The sequence below is a fragment of the Melanotaenia boesemani genome, chromosome 6, assembly GCF_017639745.1.
Source record: "Melanotaenia boesemani isolate fMelBoe1 chromosome 6, fMelBoe1.pri, whole genome shotgun sequence".
Taxonomy (NCBI): Eukaryota; Metazoa; Chordata; class Actinopteri; order Atheriniformes; family Melanotaeniidae; genus Melanotaenia; species Melanotaenia boesemani.
This window is the reverse complement of record NC_055687.1, coordinates 37599618-37614452: the sequence shown is the minus strand read 5'-3', so window position 1 is coordinate 37614452 and position 14835 is coordinate 37599618. Positions and strand designations below refer to the sequence as shown.

The 14835-nt window shown below is 42.6% G+C and overlaps 1 protein-coding gene across 3 annotated transcripts in view; it reads right to left on the bottom strand.

Annotated features, from left to right (window-relative positions):
* Positions 1 to 222: 222 nt before the first annotated feature.
* The window catches only part of cdk14 (cyclin-dependent kinase 14), a 224722-nt gene continuing 210109 nt past the window's right edge, over positions 223 to 14835 (bottom strand). For all 3 annotated transcript variants that reach the window (XM_041988484.1, XM_041988486.1, XM_041988485.1), the window contains one exon: positions 223 to 1468. The gene's annotated coding sequence lies outside the window, so the exon portion shown is untranslated. The remainder of the gene's footprint in view (positions 1469 to 14835) is intronic.

Below are 14835 nucleotides of genomic sequence, written 5' to 3'. Positions count from 1 at the left end.
ACGATGAGTTCACTGGACTCCAACTGCCTCCACAGCCACCAGATCTCAGTCCAGTAGAGCAGCTTTGGGATGTGGTGGAACGGGAGATTCTCATCATGGATGCAGCCGACAAACCTGCAGCAACTGTGTGATGCTGTCATGTTAATATGGAGAAAACATCTGAGGAAGGTTTCCACCACCTGCTTCATCTATCACACCAGGATTAAAAAGGTCCGACCCGGTACTAGAAGGTGGACCCGATGAAGAGGACGACCCGGTACTAGAAGGCGGACCTGATGAAGAGGACGACCCGGTACTAGAAGGTGGACCTGGTGATGTGGACAATGAGTGTATTTCTGTCTCATTAACATAAAGATGAACTCTAAACTTCCATTTGCTAAGCAGGTGTTTCAGCCCAACTCCTGATTCAGCAGCGGCCAGATGCATGAATGATGTTTTTATCTTTTCCTGCACAGAGACTGGTTTTCATAAAGAAGGACAGCCTGGTGGAAGTGGTTTACCTCACCAATCTTTCAGACCAGGTTTGATATGTGTCTAGAATAATGTAACTAATGGTGATGTGAAAAGGAGAAAATCCAGTTTCAGAAGGTGGTGTGGAATAAACTGAATCAATTTCCCTTCAGTTCCTCTAACGCACCAATTAAACAGTGAGAGTTGTAAATAACTGGAGCCATGGAAGACGTTTGTAACAAGGCCTTAAAAAGAGAAGATCATTCTGATGAGAAAGTGACTGAAAGTGACTCATGTGCACCATCCATCTGTGTTTTCTCCAAATGTTCCTGATTTCAGGATTGAGATCAAACAGCAGCATCAGTTTCATGACCATAAATAATGCCATACATACACGTGGTTACATGTATGAAGGCTTCATTTCTGCCTCAACCTCAGATAAAGAAGAGCAGAGCCCTCCAATGTGGCAGCCAGAGGGTGTGTTGCATTACGTGAAAGGCCTACATCATCATCCTCATCATCATTGTTCCACAAATCAAAGCTGAACATGACTGAAAAGAGATAATAAAAACATCTTTAAGATTTGTTGTTGTTTTTGATCTGATCACACGTGTGTGTTGAGTTTAGTTTCTTAGCAAGAGCAGAATAGTGGAGAGAAGCAATATTAAAATTGTCCATTATATAGTTTCTACATAGGTATATCATACATACAAATATACATTCTTAAATAGGAGGCTAGTTACCAACACAAAACACAATATGTACGGATAATAAAGTCCTTTTGTTTATACTGCCACCATGATAAATGAGTTATTGGAACCTTATAAAAAGTAAACAAAATTTGCAAATGATAGGCTGAAATCTTTAGTACCAATGCACACATGCGCAATGCTCACTCACATTTCCTCATGCACTCACACACACTCACACACACTGTGAAGATAATAAATAACGAGAACTGGGGCTCTTCTCAGTGTCAGCATCTTCTTCTTTGTTGGTTTTTTTTCACATCAGCCACCTGAAAAACAGACAGAGAGACGAGACCATCTGTCAGAAACACATCACACCTGGCCTGCAAATCAAAGATGACACAGTCAGTTATTCAATTCTTGTTATTGAGTAAAGAAAGTTGGCATCTTTCAGTTTGAAGGTCTTATAAATAAAAACATCTGCTGGTTATTGGTCTTAGAATTCAGGAAAGAAAACATCAGATAAACAACATGGCAGGTCACACTTTCATTGTCAGAATCAGCCGTGTATTATCACGATGCCAAGGAGGAAAGACATCAGCAATGACCTTACAAAAGCAACTGCTGCGGCTCATCAATCTGGGAAGGTTACCAGGTCATTTCTAAACTATCTGGAGTCCATCGCTCTACAGAGAGAAAGAAAACATTCCAGACTGCCAGTCGTCCCAGCAGACGACATCACAGCAAGTTCAGACCAAAGTCAGGACGTGCAATGCTCAAATAACCCAGGAGCCCCATCTTAGACTCTCCAGGCCTCAGTTAGCAGGTTAAATGTAAGGTTCACGACAGTCCAGTTAGAAAAGACTGAACCAGTATGGCCTGTCTGGAAAGGCTGTAGGAGAAAAAAAGAGCATGGCAGCACGGCTTAGGCTGGCAAAGCTGCGGGGAACCAGAGGGTTGACGAAAAATCAGGAAAGACTTGGTGACGTTGGGAAAGTGTGAGTAGGGGATTGAGAGGAGTAGAGGGTACAGGAAAAGGAAGAGGAGGAGAGGATGAGGGCACAGAGGAACAAGAGGAGGAATAAAGGATGAAGACGATGAGGGAGCTACAGATTAATAAATAATTCATTGCTTCTCTCTGGTTCCTTTCCAACCCAGCTTTCCTCTCATTCTCTTCCTCTTCATCATTCTGTCCGTCTGTCTGTGCTTCTTCCAGCCTTCGGTAGTCGGTTCCTGCTGGAAGCTGCCCAGCGTGCACCAGGAATCTCAAATGTTGGAAAAAAGTTTTGTTAATCTGCTGCTCGGCAAACATGTGCTAAGTGAGTGCATGTGAGCACAGGAACACGTGTTTCTGGACTGGTGAATCTAATTAAAATCAGCAGCAGATGACTCGTTTGTTAACCGGAAGAGTCTGGAAACATCCACTTTGTTGAAATGATTTGAACACAGACTTGTAGACGAACATGAGTAAACTTTTACTACAGGTCTTATGAAGCCAAGTGTTTGAAAAAAAAAAAAGAAATGATGGGCAACGTTCAGGGCTAATCTACAAACAAATCTGCAGGAAGCAAACTCACCGACCACTTCACCAGCTCCACCTGTTCAACATCCCATTAACACAAATATCTAACCAATCACATGGCAGAATTAAGTCACGTAGACATGGTGAAGACAACTTGCTGAATTTCAGTGATGTCAGAGGAGACTGGGCAGACTGGTTTGTGATGACAGAAAGGCAACCGGAACGGGAGATTCTCATCATGGATGCAGCCGACAAACCTGCAGCAACTGTGTGATGCTGTCATGTCAACATGGAGAAAACCTCTGAGGAAGGTTTCCACCACCTGCTTCCACCTATCACACCAGGTCTAAAAAGGTCTGACCCGGTACTAGAAGGCAGACCCAATGAAGAGGACGACCCGGTACTAGAAGGCGGACACGATGAAGAGGACGACCCGGCACTAGAAGGCGGACACGATGAAGAGGACGACCCGGTACTAGAAGGCGGACACGATGAAGAGGACGACCCGGTACTAGAAGGCGGACACGATGAAGAGGACGACCCGGTACTAGAAGGCGGACACGATGAAGAGGACGACCCGGTACTAGAAGGCGGACACGATGAAGAGGACGACCCGGTACTAGAAGGCGGACACGATGAAGAGGACGACCCGGTACTAGAAGGCGGACACGATGAAGAGGACGACCCGGTACTAGAAGGCGGACCCGATGAAGTTGATGGTTCATTGTACATTACAGAAAATTATAGTTTTAATGTTGGTGTCAACCAACAACAACTTTGTCTGCAGATACAGAAGGAACGAAGGTTAGGGGCTTGCTGATGATGTCGAGGCCTCTGAAAGTGAAAGAAGACTCTGTAACTGTGTGAATGAATGACACGTCATCTCTCTCTGCACTGTCACACTCTCTGGAAGCCAACGAGGAATTCATTGTTTTACTGGGTGGATGTACAAGGTGTAGATGTAGGCTTCTACTCTCCAGGGATCAAAAAGCATCTACATGCTGTGTATGTGTGTGTGTCAGAGTGTTTGACTGGGAACCAGATGGAGGTGGTGGTGAGGGTTGGTGGGGAGAATTTAGACTGTCTGTCCTTTAGTAGAAGGAGAGACACACTCCCTATGAAATCCTTAAAATGCTCTGCAGATGCACCACAACACATGGAGCAACTGACGCTTCTGTGTTTCATTTCCAGTCCAGTCTGCTGTCCAGCTGAACTCCGAGGTACTGCTATTCCTCCACCACATCCACCTCCCTTCACGCAGGATGTAAACAGTACATCTCACAAACTGACTGACCAGTTCTGCACTCAGCTTCTTGTCCATCACTGATACTCCCCAGGAACTTTCTTCTGACTGGCTGATGTTGAAGAATCCAAGATGTTGTAGAATCCAACATGGCTGTTCTGTGCAGGAACCCTGAATGATGAAACAAACTAACAGCCTGATTGGGACGTGACAATGTAAGCCATCAACTGAGCTAAAATGAGTTGGGTGTTCAGGCATAATAGCCATTGAGTGTTACAAGTGCTCACTGCTATACATGCTAGAAATGTTTTAAACTTGCCACTTTGAAGAGAAATAGATGGCATTTATTTCTAAAGGCTTTTCTCATTTAACATGAAAATGCAGGATCCATGCATACAAGACTTTCTGAGTTAATAAACCCAAAATGTATTGGTTTTTAACATCAACTTCAGATTCTTTATTAACATCCTGCCCTGTATGACTTTTTAAAAGTATTTGATAATGCTCCAAGATTAGCAAGATCAGCTTGGTGAGCACTGTCAGACATAACCACAGCATAAAATCACAACTAAACCTTCACTATTGGCTTCATCCTTTTGATGAATAGATGCATGTTATGGTTCTCATCACAGCCAGCAAAGTTGTTGATGGCACTGTTCAATTTCTTGATCATTCCAGAGGTAAATCTCCCAAGGACTGGTTGTCTTTTTATTGCACTGTTTGAGTATTGCCTTTGATCATTAAATGCACTCATTTCTCCAGATAAAACAAAGGCTAATTAGTGTATATTCATATCTGTGGTCAACTGTAACATTTTCATTTTTCCCGAACTAACTATACACCTCCCATCCAAACATCTAAACTTTACCCCTACTCTCAGCATGCAGCATGTTCAACAGCTCTCTGTTTATCTGTTTTTAGCTCTCTGGGTTTACTTGATTCTCAAGAAGTCCAGCTTCAGCCATTTTTCTGCATGTTTTCATCCTGTTTCTGAACCCCCCCAACCCAGGACCTCTGACCTCTTCTCCCTGCAGGACTCTACTGATATGTCTGATCTTGTTTAATGAACTGAAGCAGACTGGCCCTGAACCTCCCTCAATGAACACCATGAACTGTGAAAGTGTGCTGATGGTTAAATAGCTGCTGCACGAGGACTCAGGGTGTGCATGTGTGTGTGTGAGGATTTGAACTGGTATGTTAAATTTGAAAGTCATTTTGAGAGGAATGCAGTCTTGTGGCCGAATCATCTCTAACAAGCTCCCCTCTGTCTCTTCAGCTTACACATCATCAATAGATGCCGCGGGAAAGCCACAGGGAAGATATGGGCAAAACACAGAAAAGACACGGAGAAAACACAGGGAAGACACAGAGAAAACACGGGGAAGACACAGAGAAAACACGGGGAAGACACAGAGAAAACACGGGGAAGACACAGAGAAAACACGGGGAAGACACAGAGAAAACACGGGGAAGACATGAGAAAGATGCAGAAAACATGGGAAAAACACGGAAAACACATGGAAGACATAGAAAACATGGAGAAAACACGGGGAAGACACAAGAAAGACACGGCAAAAACACGGGAAGACATGGTGAAAGACACGGAGAAAACACGGGAAGACATGGTGAAAGACACGGAGAAAACACGGGGAAGACACAGAGAAAACACGGGGAAGACACAGAGAAAACACGGGGAAGACACAGAGAAAACACGGGGAAGACACAGAGAAAACACGGGGAAGACATGAGAAAGATGCAGAAAACATGGGAAAAACACGGAAAACACATGGAAGACATAGAAAACATGGAGAAAACACGGGGAAGACACAAGAAAGACACGGCAAAAACACGGGAAGACATGGTGAAAGACACGGAGAAAACACGGGAAGACATGGTGAAAGACACGGAGAAAACACGGGGAAGACATAAAAAACATGGGAAAAACACAGGGAAGACACAAGAAAGACACAGAGAAAACATGGAGAAGACATGTGGAAAACATGGGAAAGACATGGGGAAAAAAATGTGGCCCTACTGAAGACAGAAAAGGTGAAAAACCCATCTGGTATCTAAATGAATAATCAGGCTTTATCTTTAAATCTAACCAACAAGCAGAGTTCCCAGCAGCAGCTGTGAGGTCAGATCTATGACTGATGAACTAACTTTAAACCTACTTAAAACGTGAAAAATGTCTTCAAAACAAGCCTGAACTGTTGTTACACAACAGATGCTCCTGAACCATGCATTGCTGAGCCGTGAGTGAGCCGGAGCTCATCCATGCAGCTGGATCACACGCTCTGATAAGCCTGGTTCTGCTGGAATTACCTTGGTTTACAACACATGGCTTCAACAAAGACCTCTGCTGCATCATGAAGAGTGTGGCTGACACCGCTGCAGTGAAACATCCCAGAAAGAGGTGGCGTTGGTGTCGGTGCATCTCTGCTGACCTGGAACACTGATGCTTTCTCTGGGAAAGTTGTTTTAGCTTCATGCTCATGGCTTTCAGTCCCAACATGCCCAGCAGAAGCTACATGACACATTCTGACCGGTTTACAAGCTAACTGCTCTCAGAATCTATACAACTAACAGATGATCACATCTAGAACATCTTCTCCGTGTGTCGAGAGCTTAGTAAATCAGATTTTCTCTCAGTGATGTGGCTGTGAAATGAAAATGTTCCAGATCCGGTTGGTGGGAAATGGGAAAATGAAGACTCGGCTCCACGACTGCAAACTTGCCAGCTCAAACACAATCATTTTCTTCTTTGTTTTTCTTGCCTCAGTTGTCTGGGCCAGAGTCACTATGAGCTTTTAAAAGACACACACACACACACGTGCGCAAACACACATACACACACTATTCTGTACCACAGACAGGCAACATCGTGTTGCAGATTCATGTGTTTCCTATTACCCATGTCCTGGCAGCACACACTTTCTGTTCAGTTTGACCAGAATCAGCATTACTTGCTAAAATCACAAAACCCACCTCAGTCTGCAGCTACACACAAACACACATACACCTCTCCACAACATTCCACATACAAAACCACACTTGGAAACGTCTGCATCTGGAAAGCTAACATCCAAACGCACCCCTGCCCACGCTCTGACAAATTCTCCATCACCGAGACCCACCTCTTCAGGTGCAGGTGTGAGTTATTATGCACACATTCCTGCATGTGCCTCGGTGTTTGAACATCTGCATCAGTGACCCTCCAAGCATCCAACGTGACCAGCATTAATCCAAAAGAATGAGTAAAGTAGTCCTAGGAATGATTAAGTAATCCTAGGAATGAGTGAAGTAGTCCTAGGAATGAGTTAAGTAATCCTATGAAAAGGTAAAGTATTCCAAGGAATGATTAAGTAATCCTAGGAATATACTTATTAGGATAGGAATAGTCCGGTCTGCTCCTGCCTCTGCAGCTGTGTTCCATCAACCCTCATCAAGACTCCCTTCATGAGGACTGCAGGAGCAACCAGACTTCGCCAGATTATCTCACTGTTTCTGTGGTAAATCAGGCCGCCACCAGTATTACTTGTGCTTCCAGTCGAGTACTCTGACCCTGCCTTGCCTTTTTCCTCCCTCCTAGCACTGCCTTGCTGCTCCAGAACTTCAGTTTGCCTCCACCTCCAGTCTTCCTCCACCGGTCGCCCTCTTGTTACCTTCACCTACCTGCCTGCTCGCCCCACCCTCCTCCAGCTCAGGTACTGCAGCAGCTGCCTTCCCCTCCACTCAGGATTTCCACCTGGATTCAGTAAGCCACCCACTAAGATTGGATAATTGGATATTTTTTGAAACCAGACTGCCACTTATCATTCTCCTCTCCTCCCAGAGATCCAGAAACCCCGGACCCTCCCCAGTTCTGACCACTCTGACTCCAGAAAACAATAAAGTTTGTTCTGTTTCTAAGGTGCCCACGTCTGCTATTTGGGTCCTGCTTCACCTTATTCAGACGGCTGGACTCAGCCATGACACATTCACACAGTGATGGCAGAAGCTGCCATGCAAGGCGCTAACCCCGACCCATCAGGAGCAATTAGGGGTTCGGTGTCTTGTTCAGGGACACCTCGACATGGGCTCTATGCGCCGGGATCGAACCCCTGGGCTACAGGCCAACCACTCTACCTACTGAGCCATACCACCCCCTAGGATTAGTCCTAGTAATAGGTAAAGTAATCCTATGAATGAGTTAAGTAGTCCTAGGAATGAATAAAGTAATCCTAGGAATAATTAAGTAATCCTACGAATGAGTAAAGTAGTCCTAGGAAGGAGTAAAGTAATATCTAATGAGGAACTGTGCTGCAGTAGAGCAGTTTTCCAGGTGTTTAATAGAGATGTTGCGCAGGTAAATGCCTCAGGTAGCCATCAGCCAATGATAAGGATGATGATGATGGACACCTCCATCAATGGTCAGGAGGATCCAGGGACAGCCCCACATTCACCTTAGAAACACCATGAGGATCCAGAAAGAAGTGAAGCCCAAGATAGTGTATGATGGGAAGAAAAACTACTTGACTATAAAACCTCCTTCATCTCCATGGAAACCAGGAGGACCTTCATGGTTCATGTCAAACAAAGGCAGAGTCATAGGAGAACACGTGAGCAGTTTTTAGAGCTGGAATAAAACTTTTCACCACAAACAGCAAAAGTAAGATCTCCAGAGTTTCTGTCCCACCGTGATGAGACAGACGTCTCTGGAACCAGCAGAGTCTCTGCTGTCATGTGACTCCTGGTTTGTGTGGAGAAATGATCAGAAGCTCTAAAGTGGACAGAGATGTTCTCCTGGTTTCTCACATTATAACTGCTTGGGGACTGAACTGCGTTTGGTTTTGATGCCAATACTTGGTAGAGTCTTTTAGCTGAGTTTCTCCCATCATGTTGCTATGTTACATGTTAACATTGCTGCTTCCTGGTGTCTGCTAACATCTTCTAGACTGTAGCATCTCGTGCTTCTTGTCAAGAAGAAGTTAATGAGACAATAAAACTTTACTTTCAAGAAACCCAGACACTGCTTTGGAGCAATAATATGGCCCGTTTTATTAGCATGGTAAAATGCAATCTCATTTAAAGTGCAGCAAAAGCTAAATTACCACCATTCTTTAGCTCTGCGATGCGGTGGGGAGTAATGAGTACGTAGTAAGGGTCAGAGGAAGCCCTGAGTGGAAATGCCTTCATCCACAAACTCACAAATACACACACTCCATGGGGTTTGCCAGGTTCCCATTCCATAAATCCATGTTAGGGGGTGTGTTTTTCTTGCCTGAGGCCTGGCTGACTTCCACCTCACTGGAGTTTATGCACGGTGATGGAAACACTGAGGAGGGAGGAGGAGAGCCTTAGCATGTAAATGGGAAAGGAGGGAAGAGGGAAAAATGTTTTGTGTGTTAGTCACGTGAGAAGTTAGCATAGAAGAGATATTTCCCCAAAATGAATAAAGAGATTCACCATCATCCTCCACCACTCAACCAATAACAAACCAGTAATGTAAGACTTTTAAAGATAATTTCCACATCACACAGTAAAAATGAGATCTCATACCTCTTTCATATGAATAGTGAATAAATAAATCACCATTTTTCTTATTTTAGCTTCCCCCAGGGAATCTACTTTAGATGATGCTTGAAAAAAATACAGAACAAAGTAACACCCAAAAAGAAATGTTTGGAGAAAAGACAATGATGTATGAGCCAAAGAAGGTGGAGCTGAGCAGCTACAGAAATGGATATGGGTATTTACAGAGTGGAAAATGGTGGGTGTAAAAGACCGAAGAAGAAAAAGACAGTTTGGTCATATGATCTGGAGGAAGGTGCAGCATGTGAAAGCTAGTCTAGCAGGAAGGTTATTCTGATGCAGCCCCTGTACAATGCAGGTTTAATGAAAAGTACGGGTTCATGTTTCAGGCCAAGCAGGCAGTGGGTCTATAGAGGGTGTTATTTGAGCAGAGCAGACGGTATGCTGCAAGCACAGAGCATGTAGAGCACATGTCCTGTTAGGAGTCTGGCTGTGTTTGCTTTCCCCTTATAAACCCATGTTGACAACACAGACAGATTCAGCTGACTGACACCACCTTAACCTCCAACTGGGAAGGTTTTCAGATCCAAATGTTCTTCACCTGAAAGCCTGAAAGAGTCTGTTTGTAAGAATTCAGCAGATTTCATCCTCTTGAGCCTTCGTACATACAAATAATGAATTAGAAAATACACCCACTTTCAGATCAAGGGTTTATAGTAAAGCTAATCAGGCTCTTATCCGGTCTTAAATTAAATACATTTAATCCAGTATTGCATAATGTCTGTATTATTACTCTGCAGTTTTCAGGTGTGAATTAGCCCAATGCTAAGGAGGAAAGGCATCAGCATTGATCTTAGCAAAACAACTGTTGCTGCCCATCAATCTGGCAAGGTTATCTGATCATTTCCAAACTACAAAGAGAAAGAAATCATCAATGCTAGAGCCCCGCCCACCCAGCTGGAGCCCCGCCCACCCAGCTGGAGCCCCGCCCACCCAGCTGGAGCCCTGCCCACCCAGCTGGAGCCCCGCCCACCCAGCTGGAGCCCCGCCCACCCAGCTGGAGCACCCAGCCACTAGAAAGAAATATTATTTAACACTAAATAAACTGCTACCGATCTCAGATGTATCTGTACATATTTATTTCATAAATTAAAACAAATGACTAAATCATTTAGCAGACACTTTTCTCCAAAGCGATTCACCCCTGTGGGACGGAGAGACGGACGGACAGACAGACAGACAGACAGACAGACAGACAGACAGACAGACAGATAGATAGATAGATAGATAGATAGATAGATAGATAGATAGATAGATAGATAGATAGATAGATTATTGTCCAGCCCTACATTGTCATTTCTCATCGTCATACTTCCATGCGTCTTTTACGTTGCCATGGTTTTAAGTCAGATCCTCCACTGGTGGGCAGTGCTGAGTTCAGATTTCACTTCTGCGAGACGAAGTCGGTTTCAGACACCGGTTAGCAGTGACAATGTATCGTTATAAAGTTGTTTCCAACCATCCAACACGCCCTTAACACACATATCCTTTCTTCAAAAGCTTGTGTAATTTCTACAGTTGTTGTCCTCGTCTTCATCCTTCTTCTGCTTTGTTGTTCCCTTGCTGATTCTTTTCTTCTTATCTGGTTTGCTTCTTTAGCTCGTTGCATGTCAGATATTCTGCTCAGCACTGACCTGCGATTTGATGGTATTGCTCTGGTTTTTGCGTCAAGCAACGGTTAGCTCCGTAAAAATGCGTAACCGATGCGGAAGATGGACAAAACTGTCTGTCCATCAACAGATTTTGATGTTTATTTTTAATATAATTGATAGCTTCAAACGCAAGTTATTTAGTATTAGCCCAATAACTGTGATTTCAGTTACTTTTTCTATTTCTGTGTTATCATTAATTTCTTATTTGTTGTCACGGTTGAATGATTTCCAAACATAAATTTAATCCTACTTATAATTTTGTGTTAATTCATTATGATCAAACCAGTGGTGGAGCTAGGACCCATGTTCCATGTTTACTCACTATAAAGTACTCCAAGGAAGAATTCTCTACCTGACTGTGACCAGTTAAACCATTAAAACCTGAACGTGGCTCAATTTCATCTCCCTGACAAACTATTTAAATAGTGTGGCTTAAACCCTCAACCGAGGCATCAAAACATCACAGCTCACCTAATCTCTCACCAGATAAACCTGTCATGAGGACGAAAAAAACAGGCTGGTGTTGCTTTAAAGGTCTGTTTTCCATCCTGCTTTATCTTCCTGGGTGTCACCAAACATTCCCTGCATCACCAGATTAAATTCCCCTACTCTGTGGTCTTAAAACAGAAGCTGAGGCAGGCTGTGAAAGCTATGAGACTAAAACTAAAACGAAGTGTAGAAAGTGATTTAAAGCTATGATTCCTAATGTGGTTTATAAATGTTGCTTACTTTAAGTTAATGGAATAATACCTACGATACGGCCGTTAGACAACATAACCACATGTCCAAAAGGAGGAGGCACTATCTCTGTTTCCAGAGCTGCTTCATTACTGCTGCCAAAGAAAGATCATTTCTGACAAGAAGGAAAATAAACATGATAAAATATTCAAGATTTTTCCCATTTTTCAATTTGAACCAGTTCATATTTTATAAACCCTGATGCGTTTGAATAAAATCAGTTTTTATGGACTTGTAGGCAGAATTAGCCTCCTTTGACCCCCTAAAGTATTTCAATAATCCATTAAATGACCTTTTGGTTTACCCCCAAATTATGTCTTTGACAGTTCATCTTATTACTGATGTAAAACAAGACCAAAAACTTACATTTTCTGTGCTTCTTCTTTCATAATACAGGCAGTTTTCACTTATCTTGTGCAAGGGACTCAAGCCACCCCTGATTCCCAGCCTGTTCAGCCTCCTGCCTTCTGGAAGAAGCCACCGGAGCCTCCGGGCCCGCTCCGGCAGGCTAATGAACTGCTGCCGATGCCACACAATCACCTCGTTCTGTATTTGCATTGTAGGTTTGCATGTGTATAAAAATGCATATATTCACAGACATACTCTTTTCCATTGTATTTTTTCTACTCTTCTCTACTGTGTTTTTCATGCACTGTTATTCTTTTCTTTAAATAATTCTTTATATTTGTGCTCCATGGGATGGAGAGAAATGTTGTTTTTGATTCCTGTGAATGTATTCATACTGCAGAATGCAGGAATGATAACAAAAAAGTTTTAATCTTTTTTTTTTTTTACTTTTTTTTCCACTTCAGTAGAAAATTTAGTCAGCAACAACATCAACTTCTCCTTCTCTGGATAAATAAGTTAGCGTATAAATAAACAAGAAGAACGCTGCTGAACATAATGGATAAGATTCCACAGCCTCTGCACAACCAAGCAGTCACACAGCCCAGTGTGTTCAGTCAGAGGCTTCTTCATCATCTCTGCTATAACTGTTCCTGCCCACAGCTATAACCCCACACAGCAACCATTTATAATGACACATTATTGTTGTTTGCATATGTATTTCAGAACATAACTTCTTTTGAGGGACAAATGTTGTTTATCCATCTTATTTTTTAAATGAACCAAAACATTACTGAGCATGTGGTCCTGCACACGGTAAATATAACAGTCAATAACAGCTAAACAAGTACGTGTAAAGATCATAAAAGTTCTACTAAATTAAACTATCCATAAATTCATTAAGATGCAAGCAATCCAAAAACACGATAAACACGATATATATATATGTATATATATATATATATATATATATATACAGACATGGACAAAATTGTTGGTACCCTTTGGTTAATGAAAGAAAAACTCTATGGGAACCATCGTTTTTGTCCAGGCCTGTTTCATGAGTTTATTTTTTCAAATAATTTTGTTGAAGCATGGTTGAAAAGAAATGTCTGACTTTCATTGGTTAAATTTCATAGAATCTTTATTTATTATTACTTTTGTCAGATTAAAGTTATTTCTGTGACCATTGTGAGTTTTTTTTTTCAACAACTGAAGGGTACCAACACTTTTGTCCACGTCTGTATGTATATATATATATATATGTATATATATATATACATATATATAAAACTTTTACTGCTACTTTGATTGTTTTATGTTTCTACGTTGTGGAAATTCAATGCAAAAAGGGAAAGTGAAAAAAGACTAACCTGCATGTGTTACTATTTTTATATTTTAAAACATGAGTTAGCTCTTTAGCGTTTTTAGCCATGTATTAAGAGCCATTGTGGAAGGTCCAGAGAGCCACTTGCTGCTCTGGAGCCGCAGGTTGAACACATTTCTGGAAATGACGGCTCCTGGATGTTATTGTTTGGAAATCAACCCTGATATTTCCAGTGCTTTAAGATTGTACCAATAATGGCAGGTGTCAGTGTCCTGATTCTGCTGCAGATTTTCCTTCCTGGTTCTGGTTCTGATGGAGGTTTTACCTCCTGGTTCTGCCTCTGGTCCTGGTGGAGGTTTTCCTTCCTGGTTCTGGTTCTGATGGAGGTTTTACCTCCTGGTTCTGCCTCTGGTCCTGGTGGAGGTTTTCCTTCCTGGTTCTGGCTCCGGTGGAGGTTTTTCTTTCTGGTTCTGGTTCTGATGGAGGTTTTCCTTCCTCTTTCTGGTCCTGGTGGAGGTTTTCCTTCCTGTTAAAAGGGGTTTTTCATCTCTTCGTGGACTCGATACATGAGCACAGTCAGAAAACTCAGATTTAAATGGACTGTTTCCTTAAGAGGACTTTGTTGTTAATCTGTGCTGTACAAATAAAGCTTGATTGAATTGAATGTTTAAATGAAATAATGTTCAGCACGGACTCACTGATGTATTTGTGATGTTTTTGAATGTGTGAATTTATTTTCATTTAAAAATGATCATTTCAGCCCCGTGGCATCCAGTCCAGTCTAGCTTGAACACAATCCGGCACAATAAAGCTGCCACATTTCCATCATCACCATTCATGGTCCGTGAGCCGCTACCAAATACTAAATGGGCCACCTAAGCGGGTTAGTCTTCCTCCACATCAGAGATGCTGTTGGTGGCTGTGAAAGCTGTTTTATTGAGGCCTTAACGGCTGCATTTAGTGAGGAAATCAGCTTGAACATGCCATTCTATTTCTGTACGTTCTCCTCTCTCTTCCTAATGGGATTATAGGCAAATAGAGACAGAGAGGGCATGCCACATAGAGCAAATGTAGGTATTTGGAAAGGGGGGAGAGGATGTAAGAGCCTGCATCTGCATGAAATCATGTGTCTGTGTTTTTCTTTTAGCCGCTAAGATGTACATGGTCCTCAGAGGATAGACCCTGACGCTTTCATTCTGCTCGATTACTCATTACCACAAGCAGGAAATCAGCCAATCACAAGGCAGAAACTCAGTAAGTGGGGTAAATTAGTGCTGACCCATGGCTGAGATGGT